This window comes from Aulonocara stuartgranti, assembly GCF_965226115.1.
Source record: "Aulonocara stuartgranti genome assembly, chromosome: 3".
In the NCBI taxonomy this organism is placed as follows: domain Eukaryota; kingdom Metazoa; phylum Chordata; class Actinopteri; order Cichliformes; family Cichlidae; genus Aulonocara; species Aulonocara stuartgranti.
Window position 1 is genome coordinate 75,880,380 of NC_138941.1, and position 19,088 is coordinate 75,899,467.

At 43.5% G+C, this 19,088-nt stretch overlaps 3 protein-coding genes across 4 annotated transcripts in view; all 3 read right to left on the reverse strand.

The window, feature by feature from the left end:
- LOC309703520 (cytidine monophosphate-N-acetylneuraminic acid hydroxylase-like) overlaps window positions 1-13,515 on the reverse strand; it is a 45,609-nt gene extending 32,094 nt beyond the window's left edge. The window contains exon 1 of the mRNA XM_082528419.1: window positions 13,388-13,515. The gene's annotated coding sequence lies outside the window, so the exon portion shown is untranslated. The remainder of the gene's footprint in view (window positions 1-13,387) is intronic.
- The window catches only part of LOC309703691 (protein NLRC3-like), a 169,816-nt gene that overhangs the window by 85,353 nt on the left and 65,375 nt on the right, over window positions 1-19,088 (reverse strand). The gene's annotated exons all lie outside the window — the stretch shown is intronic.
- The window catches only part of LOC309703474 (NACHT, LRR and PYD domains-containing protein 3-like), a 143,609-nt gene that overhangs the window by 59,162 nt on the left and 65,359 nt on the right, over window positions 1-19,088 (reverse strand). The gene's annotated exons all lie outside the window — the stretch shown is intronic.

Consider the following 19,088-nt stretch of genomic DNA (forward strand, 5'->3'; position numbering starts at 1 on the left):
GGTGGAATGCAAAGCAGCAAGTCCCCTGGACTACATGGTTTCCTCTTTTGAAGAGGTTATTTCACTCATTCTGAAAAAGAATAAAGACCCTCCCCAATGTAGCTCACACCAGCCGATTTCACTGCTAAACAATGAGGCGAAGATTCTTGCAAAAATTTCATCACAGTGCTTAGAGGTTGTGTTACCAACAATCATTTCCACGGGCCAAACTGGCTTTATCAAAGGCAGATACTCTTTCTTTAATGTTAGACATGTCTTGAGTATAATTCATGACTCTCCCTCAACCGATACACATGAAGCCCTACTGTCACTTGATGCTGAGAAGGCCTTTGACCAGATGGAGTGGGACTACCTCTTCTATACTTCGAGCAAATTTGGCTTTGGCCCCGATTCATATCATAGGTTAAAACTCTTTACAATTCAGCAAAGGCAGCTGTTGGGTCTGCGCTTGCAGGCCCAGCTGGATCAAAGACTTATTCCCATGAAGAAAGCAAAACAAACAGCTCAACCTGTCACAGTTCTGGGGCGATTCGACCCAGCATTTTGAGTTTATTATGTTTTGGTTTATTTTTTGAATGATGGATGTTGTTGATGAATGATGTTCTTTATGTTTCTCTGGTGCTTTGTTGATTCTTATTATAATCTATGTTTCAGTTATTCTTGTTAAGAGATTAGTTCTTATGTTTGGTTTTTCTCTGAATTATGATTTGCTTGGGTTTTGAGTAGTGATTCATGTTTCCTGTTTTATTGTGAAAGTCTTTGTCTTATGTTAGTGTGTGCAGCTTTGTTCCCCCTGTCTCGTCAGCCCTGATCTCTCCCAGCTGTGTCTCCCTCCTGTTGTCCATTCCCTCATTATTACCCTTTGTATATAAGCCCTGTGTTTGCCCGTGCTCGGTGTTGCGTCGTACCCTCAGATCCTGCCTGTGTGTTCCAGTTAGTATTTTCATGTTTGGTTTCTGTTTTGTTGGTGCCAGCAATAAAGCTGTGGTTTTCAGTTATATTTCCGTCTCAGAGTCCTGCACTTGGATCCACATCTCCACCTGCCCGCACACAGAGCCCTGACACAACCGGTTTTAACTTGCAGCGCAAGGGAAGCCTGGTTGGAACCAGGCTCTTGGAGCTGAAAGCATATTCACCTGTTTCCAGCCAACTTCAAACTGACTCTGATTGCAGGCTCTTTTATTGACCACCGTGGTTTACACAAACACAGTCGAACTGGTTTAAACTGGTTACATAATGTAAAACCCATATAGTGTGACAAAAAAGCTAAGGAACTGTGTGTGTGTGTGTGTGTGTGTGGCTTCCTGCTGATCACAAAGGGTCATCTCCCCTCACCCTGTATATGGCTCAACTTTAATGGTTCACCATATACAAGTACAGGCGAGGCTCTAAATGGCCGGGAGTGAACATCTATGTAATTCCAAGATGGTGGCGCGTGAACAACGCGAGGCTCAGTGTCTCTCCAGAATCTGCTATTTAGCGGTTTTTTATCTACTTTTAACTGGATTATTCATCCAGAATTGCTGTGCGTTGCTGACCTACAGCAGACAAGAGCTTCTGGACATCTGGACTCATAACTCCAACAGTTCTATCGCCGATCTCTGACTCATCCCAGAGATCTCCAGAACACCGGAGGCTGCCCACTCTCCCCGGCCGGGCGGAAGTGCACGCAGACGGCGCCGAGATCGTAAACAAAGGTGAGGTAGGCGCGGAGGGCTACGGGCTAAGCTAAAGCTAACACCACACCGGCTGCCTTTACCCACTTTGAGTTAAATGTATCAAGGCAAATGGTGAAAGAGGACTTGAAAACTGCTGTTTCAAACAAACTTGTGGAAGAAGGCCTGCTTCCTGTTTCTAAATCACCTCGTTTGCCAGTTCCTCTTGACAGGACCCCTAATGAAGGAGTGAAGCCTGCTGTGTTAAAGGAAGAAGGGCAAAACCCTGCTGCTGTGGAGAAACAAACGGTGGAAAATTTAAGCACTAATGGCTCACCTTCTTTTGCTGCTCCATCTTCTCCTCGTTCAAGACAAGAAGTATTACTCAAGGTACGTTTGGCTAAATTACAATTTGAGGCTCAGGATAAAGCCCAAGCTCGTCAGGCAGAGTTGGAACTTCGCAGGTTGGAGTTGGAAGCAGACAGAAAAGGTGTTAAAGCTGAAAAAGTTGGAGCTGGAGTTGCAGATTGAAAGGGAGGTCAGACTGCGTCAGTTGGAGTTACAGGCACAGACTTCAAGAAGTACTACTACTCAACCTAGTTCTGCAAATTCATCTGTTGGTGAAACAACCTCCTCCCATGTAAACCCATGTGGTTTCAATGTGAGTAAAAACATTGTGTTGGTACCTCCATTTCGTGAATCAGAAGTTGATACATATTTCAATGTGTTTGAACGTGTTGCTGCCTCATTGCACTGGCCGAGAGAAGTTTGGCCATTGCTTCTTCAGTGCAAATTGGTAGGCAAAGCACAAGAAGTCTGTTCTGCTTTGTCTTTGGAAGAAAGTTTGAAATATGATGTAGTGAAGTCTGCTATCCTTGCTGATTATGAACTTGTTCCCGAAGCGTATAGGCAACGCTTTCGCAATCACAAAAGAACAGCAATTCAGACTTTTGTAGAGTTTGCTCGTGAAAAAGCTACTCTTTTTAATAAATGGATAACAGCAAGTAAAGTTCTTGACTACAACTCCTTACGTGAACTGATACTGCTGGAAGAGTTCAAAAATGGCCTGCCAGAACGCATTGTTGTACACCTTAATGAACAGAAGGTTTCCACTTTGAAAGAAGCAGCTGTGATAGCTGATGAATTTGTGCTGACTCATAAAACTGTTTTTGTGCAGAAACGTGAAGTTACCACCAGAGAACCTCCCCCACAAAAGGATCCTTGAAGCCCACGACAGACTTTTGCTCCAAGGACTGAAAGGGAATGTTTCTATTGTCATAAACTTGGTCATGTTGTTGTTGAATGTCCCGCTTTGAAGCGCAAGAACCAGTCACCAAAAGGAGTAGGTTTAATTAAAACCATCCATGCTGAGAGAAGGGACCAAAGTGAAGGAGTTGATCCCTGCTTCAAACCCTTCCTCTTAGATGGCATTGTGTCATTGACTGGGAAGCCTGAGGATGAAAAACCCATTTGAATACTCAGAGATACGGGAGGGTCACGATCTGTGATTTTATCTGATTTATTACCCCTGAGTGACCATTCCTCTTGTCATGGTAGTATTCTGATTCAAGGAGTTGAAATGGGCTATGTCGAAGCTCTTTTGCATTATGTACACATCAAGTCAAAGTTGGTTAATGGCATCTTCTCTGTGGCAGTACGCCCCTCACTTCCCATAAAAGGGGTGCAGTTCATTTTGGGAAATGATATTGCTGGTGGAAAAGTGCAACCTGTTCCCGAAGTAACAAATGATCCAGAATCAAACTTGAAGAGCAACGACCTAGCAACATGTTTCCCCATCTGTTTTTCCTGCTTGTGTTCTCACCAGGGCTCAAGCAAGACTTAAAGCAGAAATTGATTTGTCAGACTCTTCGTTGGCTCAGGCTCTGGCTACAGATGATTTGCAAACCCTGGTTGATCTTAAAAGTGGCTCAAAGGATACTGCTGAGAAGTGGAAGGATCTACATCTCCCACAGTTAGACTTGCCAGTCACACATGAAAGCCTTGTTGCTGCTCAGAAGTCTGATCCCTCATTGACTAAATGCTTTACTTCTCTTTCTGAAACAGGAAATAAAAAGGCTTCTTATTTCTTGGAAGATGGGGTCTTGATGCGCAAGTAGACTGCCCACCCAAGTCTAACAGCGGACGTAAAGGGAACCTGTTCTGATGACTGTGACTGGAGCACTACTTATCAGATTGTTGTGCCTCTTGAGTATCGTCACTACGTAGTCTCCCATGCACATGAGCACCCTCTGTCTGGTCATTTGGGAGTTACAAAAACGTACAACAAGATACTCAACCATTTCTTTTGGCCAGGATTGAAGGCTGATGTAGTTGAGTTTTGCCGCACTTGTAAAACATGTCAGATTGCAGGAAAGCCAAACCAGACAGTTCCTATAGCTCCTCTTCATCCTATACCAGTACTTGGTGAACCTTTTGAATGTGTCATTGTGGACTGTGTTGGTCCATTGCCCAAGACAAAGAATGGTAATCAGTTTTTACTGACTGCAATGTGTACTTCGACTCGTTTTCCAGAACCTGTCCCACTCAGAAGAATAACTGCACCTTTGGTGATTAAAGTTTTGACAAAGTTCTTCACAGACAGACCAAGGAACTAACTTTCTGTCTAAACTTTTCAAGCAGGTCATGCAGAGTCCCTTGGGTTTAGCCCAAATGAACTAGTGTTTGGTCATTCTGTTCGGGGACCTTTGAAGTTGTTGCAAGAACAGTTCTTGTCAACAGACCATGTTGTGAAAACTAATGTTCTGGATTATGTTTCACAGTTCAGAGAGCGCCTCCATAAGGCCAGGTTGCCAGCTGCAGAAGCCCTCTCCTCTGCTCAGGTGAAGATGAAGAGTTGGTATGATAAAAAAGCCGTTCCTCGATCTTTCAATCCAGGTGACAAGGTTTTGGTTCTTCTACCAACTGCTAGCTCTGCATTGTCTGCCTGCTTCTGTGGACCATACCAGGTGGATAAGAAAGTAAATGACACTGACTATGTGATTAAAACACCAGATAGGAAGCGTAAAACACGCTTGTGCCATCTCAATATGCTCAAATCTTTTCATTCTAGAGCTGCCTCTTTCTGTGGCACCGCAGATAAGCCTGTGGCATCTCCGTCAGAGCCAATCTCATCTCCAGAAACTCTCTTGTTGAACTCTCCCTCAGGATTGAGGTCGAGCTTAGATGAAGACAGGCTCAAACTTTGTGATGCCAGCTACCAGAATGCCAGAATGCTTAATTCTGAGGTACTGTCCCAGTTGTCTATATATCTGTCTCACTTGACCCGTGAGCAACAGTTGGACATTGAAAGGCTCGTCACCATTCATTTAACACTCTTTGGGGACATGCTTTCCCGTACTACTGTAATAGAGCACGACATTGATGTTGGGAATGCCGTGCCTATTAAGCAGCATGCTTACCGTGTGAATATGGCAAAAAGGGAAATGATGAACACAGAAGTAGACTACCTTCTATAGCATGGATTGGCTATCCCAAGCTATAGTCCATGGAGTTCTCCGTGCCTGGTTACGCCAAAATCAGATGGAACACCTCGCTTTTGCACAGATTTCCGCAAGGTAAATGCAGTAACAGTACCTGATTCCTTCCCACTGCCCCGTATTGAGGACTGTATTGACAGCGTCGGATCTGCTGCTTATGTGAGTAAGCTGGACCTTCTTAAAGGTTATTGGCAAGTACCTCTGACAGAAACAGCATCAGAAATCTCAGCTTTCGTAACACCTGATCACTTTTTACAATATACAGTCATGGCATTTGGAATGAGAAATGCTCCTGCTACCTTTCAGAGGTTAATGTCAACTGTATTATCTGGTGTGGCAAACTGTAATGTTTACCTTGATGATGTGGTCATCTATTCTTCCAGCTGGTCAGAGCATGTTGACACCTTAACCACTGTGTTCAAGCATTTAGCTGATGCTTCCTTGACCCTCAACTTGGCTAAATGCGAGTTTTGTAAGGCTACAGTGACCTACCTTGGAAAGGAAGTTGGGCAGGGCAAGGTTCGCCCTATCAGTGCAAAGGTTAATGCCATTCTTAACTTTCCTGTGCCAACAACACGCCGTGAGCTGTGCAGATTTCTGGGGATGGTTGGTTACTACAGCTGTTTCTGTAGGAATTTTTCTGAAGTCGTAACACCACTGACCAACCTGTGCAGCCCGAAGGTACCATTCATTTGGAGTCCCGAGTGTCAATATGGTTTTGAATGTGCAAAAGGTCTTCTGTCGAGTTCACCTGTTCTTGTTGCTCCAGACTTTTCTAAACCGTCTGAAAAGCGTCTGGACTTCTTTAAGTTGCTTGAAAAGCAACTTAAAGAAGTCCAGACGCTTTTCTTTGCAAGCTCCTTTGACTACGATGACCTGGATGACTGAGAACCTTCACAGACGTGTTGTTAGGTAGGTTATGGTTATAGGTTGTATATTTTGTTTCTTTGGAATTAGGTAAGTTTCTTTTATTTCTACGTCAGGGATGTTTTGTTTGTTATGTTGGCCTTGGCTCTCCCTGACGTTACACCTCGGTCTGAACCCACATCCCATCACCAGTATTAAATAAACCTTTTAAAATTACCATCTTGGCTCCTCCTTCTCTATCCACATTTATGTTCGTCCCTTCAACCCCCTAGACTAGCCAGGGGACATAACACTTACACTTATGAATGTGAATATATGACATAAATTGGTGCTTCTGGCCAGAGAGAGATAAGTGTGTTTTAAGCAGTGATGATAATAATGAAAATGTCTTAGTTTTGTTATTTTTAGGCGCAAAGCAGACCTGGATCAATTTTCCACATGCAGCAGTCGGAAGAAAGTTATAGGTTAACATCACTGGAAACGTTCAGGCCAAGTTTCTGGTTGAATTGTTTACAGCGCCATGTGTCACTAAACCTGACAAACGAGCTCTCACTCCTGGCTGAAGACAGAGAGTGCAGTTCCAAAAAGCAATAACATGGCAGTTAAAGAGAGACAGAGGAGAATGCAGGACAAAGCGGAAAGAGAACTGCCTGGTATTGGACTGTTGAAGTGGGAGAGGTCAACGGAGTGAGAGGAGCAGGTGAGAACACAGAGGAATGCTGTTGTTTAATGTGGGAAATCTAAATTTGGGTTAGCAAACCTGGGAAAAAGAAAACTGACTGCTTAAGGGTGAAAATTGTGAAAGAGTCTGAAACACTGAATAAAGAAACATATGCAAAACCACACACACAAACAGAAACTATATTAACCTTACTAACACTTATAAATACAAGGGAGCTCATGAAGATTAGACAACATCTTGAGCATGTGAGTCTGTTTATCATCTTGTCCAAGTTGCTTATTGTGATGAAAAGTGATACAAAGACCAGTGGACTCATAGCAAAGTAGTTAAAAAAAGGATCCAATTATAGCAGAGAAATGTGCATGAAAGGCAGCTTTGAGAACATGCCGTGGTGGATCTGCAGCTCCACTGCACAGACATCGATTAAACCTGACTAATAACTAGGGATGGGTACCGGTGTCCGGTGCCATGATGGTACCGGTTCTGACATAAACGGTAGTAAGCAGACCGAAAAGCAGTGCACATTTCGGTGCTTTATTTCGGTGCTTTTTTTTCACTGAGCTGTGATACACTTTAGATTCTAGCCAATCATTTTACGTTTCCGAGGATAGTAGGCAGGTCCAGGTCCAAAAGATGCAAACTCAGCAGCCTGCAACAAGTGCTTTAAGCTGATACTGTGATACTGTCAAAGGAGGTAACATCTCAAATCCGATGAAACACCTGGCGACGCATAGCGGGGTTTTTTTTTTGTTTTTTTTTTAAAGCCGAGAAATGCGCCGTATTTGATAGCTTGCTGCGAGACCTCACACCGTGCACATCTACTGCGGGTGGGTTGCCCGTTATCGGACCCGGAGCAATATCCCCCCAAAACCCGAAGAATGGAGTCCTGGCCCATAGCCCTGCCAGTGTAGCAGAAATGATGACGGATGATGACGGCAGCAGCAGCCGTTCTTCTCTGCGTGAGTAGCTTAATGTTGTCTGTGTGTAATTTTCGTTGAGTAGGCTCACCACGTTATTACATTAATGCATGTAAGGTGAACTAGCAAACATCATCATAGCTACATGCAGCTGTCTTCTTGTTTGATGGCAGATGCTCCCTTCACCCTGGCCAAAAAGGCTAAAATGACCAAAGAAAAAAAGTGGAAAACAGCTGAACATGAGAGGTTTTTGGACAAAGTTTGTGTTTTTTCCATTGTTTAAGCACTGCTTCCAGCCAAGAGTGATACCATATATGCCCCATAGCTGCAGAAAAGGCTAACACTGTTATCTTTTTACAAAAAAACAGCTGAACATGGGAGGTTTTTGGACCAATTTTGTGTTGTCCATTCTTTAAGCACCGGTTTGAGCACCGGCACCGTTTCAAAAGTACCGGTTTGGCACCGGTATCGGATAAAACCTAAACGATACCCATCCCTACTAATAACACACACACACGCAATGAAAATCAGCTTGCTAGTTTTCATCAGTGTTAAAATAGCGTGAATTTTTTTTTTCTCTCTCTTCCCCCCCTTCTCACCATCTCTTCTCCCCTTTGGTTTTCTTTCTTTCTCTCCCCCTCTTTCTTTCATTCTTTCCCCCTGTCCTATCCCACAGTTATGTCTGTCCCGTTTGCAACTGAAAATAAAATAAATTCATAATTATAATAAAGGTCAACCAAATGGACCAATATGGCAAGGCCATGATGATCCACTTGGTAAAATAAATCCGCTTGGCATCTTTCTTGGCCTCAAGACAACAATTCTGATGGCTATAGATCCAAACGGGACACAAAAAAAAAAAAAAAAAAAAAGCGTGAATTTAACACACTTAAACCCTGAAGTTGAGGAATAATAATAAAGTTGAGGTTTTAATAACGCCTAGGTAAGATATCATATGTTAATGAACCTATGCATATTCTATTTATATTTTTCTGCACAATGCTGTGTTAGTCTGTGTCCCACTCGTATGTATAGGCAGGGTGTGGGTGTGTTCGTGTATGTCTGCGGGTGTGGCTGGAGGATTGAGCACAGCCAGCTGCAGGCCTGATGGGTGTGGCCCTGTGGGAGGACTGGCCACACGTGAAGTTCCTGCCACACCTGTTGGTGATCAGGGCTCGTCGGGGGAGCTACTTAGGAGAGTGTTGGAGCTCCCACCGGCACGGGATCATTGAGTTATCGTACCAAGTTAGTGTGTGTCAGTATATGTCAGTGCTGTTTGTATATGCCCGCCGAGGGTTAGTGTTGACGGCTACTTCTATGGTTTCCCTGCAGGAGGAAGAGTGGTCCAGAAAGGCAGCACGCATGGGGTGTGCGGAAACACAACAGCGGGGAGCACGAGCACAGACGTCGGAGGGAAGCATGCACACGGGGTTCAGAGGAGCAACGGGGAGTTATTGTCTTTACAGCTTTTCACTGTAAATAAAGAGCACTGTTTGCATCGCAGAGTCTGCGTTTTGGGTCCTCCTTTCCCCACATCCCCACGGTCTGCCAGCCAGATCGTGACAAGATCAAAGTAACTTGTGCTCTTCCTGCTGTTTCCATTTTGATGGCAAGAAGAAGAATGCTTGGTCTCGTCTGTGTAAAACGACTACAAGAAGACAGCTCCTTGGAGGACAGGACCAACTTCACACCCGATCAGATCTGCACCCTGTTAGACCTCTGCCTCACCACTACATATTTCACATACAACGAAGGCTTTTACAGACAAAAACATGGCTGTGCCATGGGCTCCCCCGTGTCACCTATTGTAGCCAACCTTTACATGGAGGAAGTTTTTTTTTTTTTTTTTTTTTTTTTCTAAATGACATCAGAAACAGCAGTATGCGACATTACGTGATGGCAGAGCTTCAGTTCATCCTTTGTCATTTTTTTTTTTTTTTTTTTTAAATAAATAGGACAGGGGGAATGAATGAGAGAGAGAGGGGGAGAGAAAGAAAGAAAACCAAAGGGGAGAAGAGACGGTGAGAAGGGGGGGGAAGAGAGACAAAAAAAAAAGAAAAAAAAAAACTCCTGGGTCACCTGTATGGAGAAAAAACAAACAAACAAACAAACAAACAGAGGAGACAGCAAACAACAAAGAGCAACATAATAATAGAGAAAACAAAGCACCATCACAATAAACTAGCTAGTCATAGATATCAGTATTTACTAAGTAATAAACGATATTGTGCAGCACGCAAGATAGACAGCGCACAGTGTGCTTTGAGGCAGCAGCCAAGAAAGCTTTAGTCCGCGTCTGTGAATACCCATGTGTGCATACCTGTGTGGATCAGCATGCTTGCATTCCAAAGGTTTCTCCATGTAATGATCTGCTAGGGAGTGTGGGGGGGCCACAGCCCCGTCCTCCAGGGTGTGAAGCGGGTATGGAGGAGATCAAAACTCCAGACATCCAGAGACCCCCAGAACACAAGAGACCATGGAAGACCAACAGAGGGGCAGCCGCGCCACTGTCCCAGTAAGAGCTGAGGAGAGTCCCAGATGAGGGCTCGCCCAGCAGCCGCGGAGCAGAAGTCAGGGGGAGTTGCAGTGACGCGCCCGTGAGCTCCGCCGGCCCCCAGCTGCGCCTGAGTGACCGAGCCCTAGGCCGAGAGGCCGGGGGCACCCCACCTCCAAAGGGGCCCGAGCGAGCCCCAGGCCCCAGGCCCCGACAAGCGGCCGCCAAGGAGTGAGCCGGTGTGTACCCGGACGCCCACCCCCAGACACAAAGAACCACCAACACACCGACACCTGAGGGAGTCCGCCACCGGCAGGGGAAGTGGTGGTGGGTGGAGATAGGCCTCCAAACCTTGGAGGGCCTGAGGTGTCCCCAGAGAGGTGGCGTCTGATACCCAACCTGACATATAGACACAGACATACAGGCACACACAGACACAAACATCTATTCCCACCCTCATGCTCTCATATGCACTCACTCCACACTCAACCAACGTGGAGACAGACATAAAGAGACGCTGTACACACAATCACACTCCCCAAGCGTACTGTACAAACCGGGTCTAGGTACCCTTGCCCCTGGAGGGGGGAATTGCACCCAGACCCAGGTGGTGTTACCCTTTTCCCTGCGGTGGGGAGAGGCAGACCACCCCGACTCCGCAGCAGCAGGGAGGCCCCACACCCCAGACCGCAGTCGGACGGCCAACTCCTCCTACTAGCCCTCCCGCTCCAGCAGGCCGCAGAGAATGGGGGTGGGAGAAGACTCCAAACCTCCCTCCACCCGCTCATTGTAGTGTTGATGCATATGTGTTCTAAGGTGCAATTAAAACCCAGGAGGGCATGGAGCTACCTGCCAAGGAGCAGCAGGTAAGCGCATAGTCCCTCCTGCTAACCCTCAATGACTAAGTGTATTTAAAATTGAGAGGTGGGCAACGACGTCAGGGGTGAGGTATACACCCTGATGGTGATTTGGACTCCGTGATTGTGCCCACCCCCAAGATCCTATATGTATGTGTAATGAGAGTGTGAATAATGTGAATGTCTAAGTTGTGGGATAAAATGGACATGGAGGAAGTTGAAAGGAAGGCTCTTGGCTCTTTCAAAGGAAGAGTACCCAGCCACTGGTACAGATATGTGGACGACACCTGGGTCAAAATCAAGACACGAGAAGTGGAATCCTTCACTGCGCACATTAACGCTGTGGATAAAAACATCAAGTTCACCAGGGAAGACACAAAGGACAACTGTTTGCCTTTCCTGGACTGCGCTGTGCACATTGAAGAGAACGGCAACCTCAACATCGAAGTTTACCGGAAGCCCACACACACGGACCAGTACCTCCTCTTTGACTCCCATCACCCTCTGGAACACAAACTTGGAGTAATTAGGACCCTACACCACCGGGCAGAACATGTTCCCTCTAAGCCTGAAAGAAAAAAGAAGGAACACACACGTAAAGGAAGCACTCAAAACGTGCAGCTATCCTAAATGGGCGTTCTTAAAGTCAGCAAAGAGGCACAGAAAAGAAGACCAGACACCAGCGAGGGAGGATAAGAAGGACAGACGCAACAACATTGTCATCCCCTATGTAGCCGGTGTATCAGAAAAACTCAGGAGAGTTTTCTCCAAGCATGACATCCCGGTGCATTTCAGACCCAGCAACACGCTCAGACAAAAACTGGTTCACCCGAAAGACAAAACGCCAAAACACAGACTTAACAATGTGGTGTATGCTGTACAGTGCAGCGAGGAATGCCCAGACCTCTACATTGGAGAGACCAAACAGCCACTTCACAAGCGCATGGCACAACACAGAAGAGCCACCTCCACAGGACAAGACTCAGCAGTCCATCTGCATCTTAAGGATAAAGGACACTCTTTGAGGATGCCAATGTTCACATTTTGGACAGAGAGGACAGATGGTTTGAAAGAGGAGTGAAAGAAGCATCTATGTCCACTGTGAGCGACCATCTTTGAACAGAGGCGGGGGTTTACGACACCAACTCTCTGCCATCTATAATCCAGTTTTGAGATCCCTTCCCAGACGCCTTAACGCCCACTCACATCCTGGGCCATCTGATCTCAGGAATTCGCATGATAAGGTGGGGCCAGGTTTCACAATGAACACACCCGAAACTCTGGCTGATTGGGACCCACACCCAGTTTCACACCTTGGCTCAGGCGATTAGAGGATCATCAGGGGGTCCTTTTGTCCCTCTGTGGGGGGTCACTCCCACTAGGTTTATATCTGGGACTCTCCACCATTTGACCTTAGAACTGAAGAAGCTTCTCGGATGAGAGGTGAAACGTCTTCAAGTAACTTAAAGAAGTCCAGACGCTCTTCTTTGCAAGCTCCTTTGAATGCTTGGTCTCAGTGGACAGTAGCCAATCACACTTCATGTGGTTTTAAAAGCAACATGTAAATTCTCAACAACAACCAAAACACTGATCAAATCTTTGAAATATGTATTGTTGTTGTGAGATGTGTAAAATTAGTGCATGCTAGGGTTTGTTATTGAAAATAGTTCAGTTGTTTTTTCTATTTTAATGACCACCTACACCCCACAATACTCTTTTAAAACGTTTTGTTTTCAGATTCTTTCTTTTAAAATCTATCAAGTGCCTGTTAATTAGTCTTACATGAAAAAATTTGAAATCAACTTTTATAGGATTTTATTACAGCAAAGGCTATTGATTTCTGATCAGACCCAGAAGCAGGTTTTGTAATTTTAGTTGAACACCAAAAAAATTCAAGTTATATTTGTTTTATACACAGAGACATGAAGTGAGACTCTCAGCTTTTGAAACTGGTCAAACTGGATCTGCTGTGCAACAGCACAGTCTGAGTAACAGGATTCTCCACTGTCACATCATGACATTCTTGGAGGAGAGCCAACAGTTTGTGACAAAGTATAATCTACAAAAATGAATATAAAGACCCGGAGCTCTGAGTCTCTCCTCTCTGCCTCCTCCACAGACTGATGGAGGCAGGAAAAGCTGCCTTCAGTCATCAATAAGTGGATCCACAGTAACAACGACTCTGAGTTCAGCTGCTGACCATCAACTTACTCTACTTCTGCATCACAGGTGAAGAACTAATGCTGAACTAAGCTGCACAAAGCTGATGTTAGCCAGGAAAACATTACAGAATGACTTTAATGGAGAGACCGGAAATAATAACACACAGTTTGTTATGTGAAGAAATCAAACATGAGCTGAACAAACAGTAAAGTTCCTAAAGAGAAACTGTTAAAGGATGAAACAAAACAAACTTACATTTTCTTCAACCACAGACACGAACAACAAGCTACACTCTACATCTGGATACTAAACATAGATGCACAGGTGAGCTGCTTCCTGGAACGAGGCGGGACAGGTGGGAGGGGCTTGACATGAACAATCGAGTTCATTTAACTCAGGGGTGTCAAACTAGAGGCTCGAGGCCCGGTGTCCTGCAGGTTTTAAATATCACCCTGGGTCAACACACCTGAATCAAATGATTAGTTCATTACCAGGCTTCTGGAGAACTTAAAGACACGTCAAGGAGGTAATTTAGCCATTTAAATGAGCTGTGTTCGATTAAGGACACCTGCAGGACACCGGGCCTCAAGGCCTGGAGTTCGGCACCTGTGATTTGAATGAACACTAGAACATTTGTCTCCTTTCTTCGTGGTTCATTGCTTTAAATTTGCATTTAATGTCTCCATGTGTGCCTCTGTTTTCAGATGCGACTGCATTCTGCCTCATGACTACAGACTTGACACTTCCATGTTCACTACAGACCACAGTTTGTCATGCACACATAATGAATGGACAAACAGCTGTCATTTTAACTTATTTACAACCTGCTGCTTAAAAATATCATCTAATTAATATATTTATTACTTCATAATCAGACTATGCAATGACAGCAATTTTATCAAAGATAAAAAAGAAAAATTATTCATGAAGCAAAATCACATCAGTATGACATTTTTAATGGATCCTGATCCTTGTCACTTTACTGACTGTATTTGTTTATTGTTATTATTATTATTATTATTATTATTAATAATAATAATAAAAGTCAAGTTTTGTCTCCTGCGCAAATCCTTACCATATCATGGTGGAAGGGTTTGTGTGTCGCAGCGATCCCAGAGGCTATGTGCTAGTTGCTAAACATTTTTAATTTATTTATTAAACCTTTAACTTTTATTTCAGCCACATGTCAAATGCAATCAAAGTGTCTGACCTTTAAAGAGCTCCAACTTTTAAGTTCATCAGTTTAAAAAAAACTTGAAGCAATCGGTAGCCTTAATTCTTTTTATGGTTTGCCAACATATTCTGGTTTACTGTGTGAGAATCAGAGCTGTTTTTAATTATGTTGGGTGTTTTCAGCCAGTTAAACATTCTTCCATGGACGTTTCAATCACCAAACTAGAACAACTAGTAACTGCATGCAGCACAGTTTCAGTTTGCAGCATTCCTTCTTTGTGAAGCATCAACAGTAACGACATGTTATTTAACAGAGCTGCATAAAGACTACCAATTCAAATCAATTCACTTCAATTTTATTGAAGAGATCATGGCACTGTAAAAACATGAAAACATATTACTGTAATACTCAACTGCAAAATGTTAAAAAAAAATCCAATAAATGAGGAATAGTGATGCTACTGTATTATGGGGTGTCTTGTGAGTCCTACCTCTAAAAATGAATAGTCTAGACTTTAATGACAGAGCATAATTCAGACATCACAAAGTTTCTCACACTACAGAATAAAATGAATCCCACAGACATGAAGGAATATTTGTGCTTTTATGCAGAGAGTCAGCATCAGCTCTCTGCTCTGTTTCACATAATGTTCATGCAAATCAGAGGTGTTTTTAATGAGGTTTTAATGATCATCCATGGAACCACCAAACTAGAAAAACCAGTTACTGCATGCAGCAGAGTTCCTATTCTTTGTGAATCATCAACACTAATAACATATTATTAAATAGGACTGCACAAGTACAAAGAGTCTGACTCACTTTATCGAATTTCCCAGAGGAACCCACCCGAGGGATTAATAAAGTTCTATCTTATCTTATCACACCTGAACAATAATGCTGTGTGACACCTGCCCTGCTCGTATCAGTTTGAGTCCAAACAGAAATGTGGTCACATAACTGACGAGGCCAACGTGCAAAGATGAGTGTCTTCCTCGTCTTCGCCTGTCAGTGTGGAACTGACTTCTCCTTGTTATCAAATTTGTGAGCAGCAGTTGGAACTGCCACATAAATTAATGTTCATCAGTCTGTTTGATTCCAGCCAATCAATAATCTATAATGATGTGGATTTGTCTTCAAACACGAGTGATCCAAAATTTGTCCTGAGATAATCGAAGAGTCCTCCAAATGCGGCAACAAATGCGTCCTCCTTTTCCCTAGATTTGAAGGATGGGTCGGGTGTATGCTTCGTGGCCTACCATATGCCAGGATTCATTGCGGATCATGCTCTGGTGCTAGCGACCAGAAAAACGCAGAAGTAAGGGCGAGGATATAACGAAGGCTAGATTGTCTAATTTCACAGCCGCTCACTTCCAGCCTAAAGAATAAACAGACTCTATTAAGAAGATTTATTAATCAATTTCATTTTTCTTAAACTCTTCTGTGCTTGTCAAAATCCTTCCATCTAAGGAGCCTGGAAAGAAAAGCATCTGGACTTCTCTAAGTTTCTTGAATATGTTTCCTGTTGGAGTCAAATTGTTAAATGTTGTTATTGTGTTACTTAAATTTGTAAGTCTTAGTTCAAGCAGCCTGATCAAAGGCATTCCTTTGTCTCTGACCACCTCTCCAGCCAGTTTGTTGGTGGGGGAGGCTGCAGTGTTTTATTAGGGATATCTATGTGAGGGTTCTGTTTGTTGCTTAGTAAACTTCCTGCTTTTATGATCCTTTTGTGGGAAGGAGATCACAGAAACACACCCACAAAAACAAACATACACTCAAACTCATACATGCACACACCCACACACACACATTGTCGCACATACATACACCTGCACACACATACACACATATTGCCTTGTCTTTTGTAGCCATAGGGGGTTTTACAATGGGAGGTGCTTAAGTGTGTTGTAACTATTTTCAATGAAAGGCGGCAAGCGGAGGCCAGAGTTGAGGTCGTCTGTGGTTGGATTCAGAGTGCTTTCCTGAGACACCAAGCGGGCATCCCTTGCTAGCAAGTAAAAGATGTTCGTCTTGATTGTCATTAACAATTCACTTCAATTTTATTTATATAGTGCCAAATCACATCAAAAGTCGCCTCAAGGCACTTTTTATCACACCCCAAGATTTTGAGTCACACTTTAATTCAACCCGTACACAAGATTGACTTAATTTCAGATAAATAAATGTTCAGCTCCATCAGTTTCTGTTATTCATTAATTGTTGTTGTGTTTGAAATAACATCCAATAAAATGTTGACCAAGTTGATTATGTTCATTACAATGTGCAGAGATTGGCTAACCTGACCAGGGAATGCAATAAACATTACTGACAGATCAGTCGGTGTTAAAGTCACTTTTAACAGTCCAGAGTAGGATAGCATTGGACATCCTCAGGGTGGAAAAGGGGTTGGTGTGACCAAGGTGTGGTTTGGCTGTTGTACGTATATTTCAAGTGATACAGCTCCAGATGGGCCAGTTACCAGGGCATGGAAAGACGACAGACATTATCAAATGAGGAGAAGGAATTTTCTGGGATTGAAGATCCTCTGGGTGACTGAAACATTCAGAAAATAAAAGTTATCATTTTATGATTAATTGGTACTTGACTGATAATTGGCCATGTTCACAGCTGTATTGACTCGTGTGGATATTGTCTATCCCAAGTTTGAGAACTCTAATTAACAGACTGAAAACAGCGACACTAAGGGAAGAACATGCAGTGCCACCCTATCAGATGCCAGTGTCGGTTGGGCTTGGTGATGAATCAGTGCGTTTCCATGAGGAGGCAGGCTGATGGTCTGGAAGACCCAGTATCTGACCAACTGAATGGGGACGACAGCTGATTTAGCACTGACTCGACTAAAAGACCCCACCCCAGTTAAGAGGGAAAAGCTGAAAGGCTGAGTGTCACACTGGAGGGGAACTTGTGGGACAGCAGGCTGAACGAAACACACGTTAAAACGTGTGAAAGGAGGGAGTGTTGGGATTGAAAATGTTTGATTTCTCTTACTAAAATAAGCAGTTATAATTATTTTGATACACACATTGCAAATGTGCTCATTCGAGTTGGCACTCAGTCTTTTGAAGGTCAGACGCTTTGTTCGGAGTGACTGTCCAGACTGATATATTGTAAGACATGACCTAGAGTGCAGAGGGGTAATTGCAAACACACTTGCACACATAGATAATAAGTAAAATAGGTCCCTGGGTAAAAGAGTTCCGAACATGATACTCTAAACCAACTTTGAATCACTAGAAGAACAATGGATAATAGCATTAGATTATCCTGACCTTTTTTCTTTTCTGTCTCTTACAGAGTAGGGAGCAGACACCAGAACAGGTCACGGAGATATGAGGATGCTTCGGAGCAGACACCAAGACTGCCATGTCCATGTGGGAGGAAGATAGCTGCTATGTTTTGGCTAACTATATAATGTTGTACAGCCCGCACAACTGCTGGTTCACATAGAGGTCCACGGCGCTTGGGAACAGATTGGGGAAACCTGCAGTCAGCTGAGACTGAAGAAGTCACTTGGATGAGTGACGAAACGTTTCTCCCACAAAACGCTATGTCCAGATGAACAGAATCAACTTTTGGAGAACAATGGATGATATATCGAGTGCGGGAGAGAGTATGAGCGTGCAGCGTTTAAAGCGTGGAAGTACTGACCTTACTTTGAGTTTGATTCCATAAAAAGTGACAAAAACATTAGTGTCCGTTGTGCGTGGGAAGAAAACTTCTTTTTACAGCTAAAAAAACCCCTAAACTTCCAAGCAAGCACCGAGTGCGCTACGACGGAATGGGAGATTCACAGAGAAACTCGCGGATTCTTGAACTGACCGCTGCGGCACACCTGCACTAGGGCAAACATCCGCCTACCCACTCCTGCTTTACAGGTGAAAATAGAGCAACAGGACCGCTAGTCTTTGACTTTATTTATTTTCTGCTGTGTTTTACTTGCATCTATTTGAAAGAGTGAGTGTAAACACAAAAAATATATATATTTTATGTGCTGGAATGTGCAGAAAATAGGTTTAAATATTAAACAAATTTCTTCCAGTCAGAGAATGTTGCATATAATTAAATCTTTGCTTGATGCATAAAGTTAAAAGATTAAAACTAATAAAACAAGTTTAAAAAGAGACTTTTCCATTTGATTACATTTTGTATGATGGATTATGTAGAAAAAGTAGAATTGGGCTGAAAGATCTATCGCTCTATCACCTCTTCAGGTTGTAAATCATGTTTTTAAAAAGTAACTAAGTAACAAAGTAATTAATTACTTTTTAAAATAAGTAATCAGTAAAGTAACGAGATTACTTTTTGGGGGAAATAATCAGTAGTTAGTTATTGATTACTTTTTTCAAGTTACTTGACCAACACTGCTGATGACTGTCAGATCTATGTACCTCTAAAGAAGAAAGGCTCATCCCATATGGAAAATATATATATAAATCTTATAAAGTTTGTATCTGTCTTGTGTGAAACTTTTATGAAAAGCATACGGTAGTGATGGGACGTTCTGTATCGAGGCTTCGAAGCTTGTGTCGAGTAATGGAGGGGGCGTTTCCGCGATGCGCGTATCGAGGCTTGCTTCATTTATGGGAGGAGCTGAAAATGATGACGTCCGAAGCCTCGCTGCCCGGCTGTACCACGTGACTGGTTCATGAAGTGGTTCGAACTTTGCCGCGAGCTATGACAGCGATATAAACCCCCCAGACTGGAGAGTTGTTAGTGAGAGTTTGGAGACCGTTTGGAGGTTTATGAGAGTGAGGAGAGAAAGTCA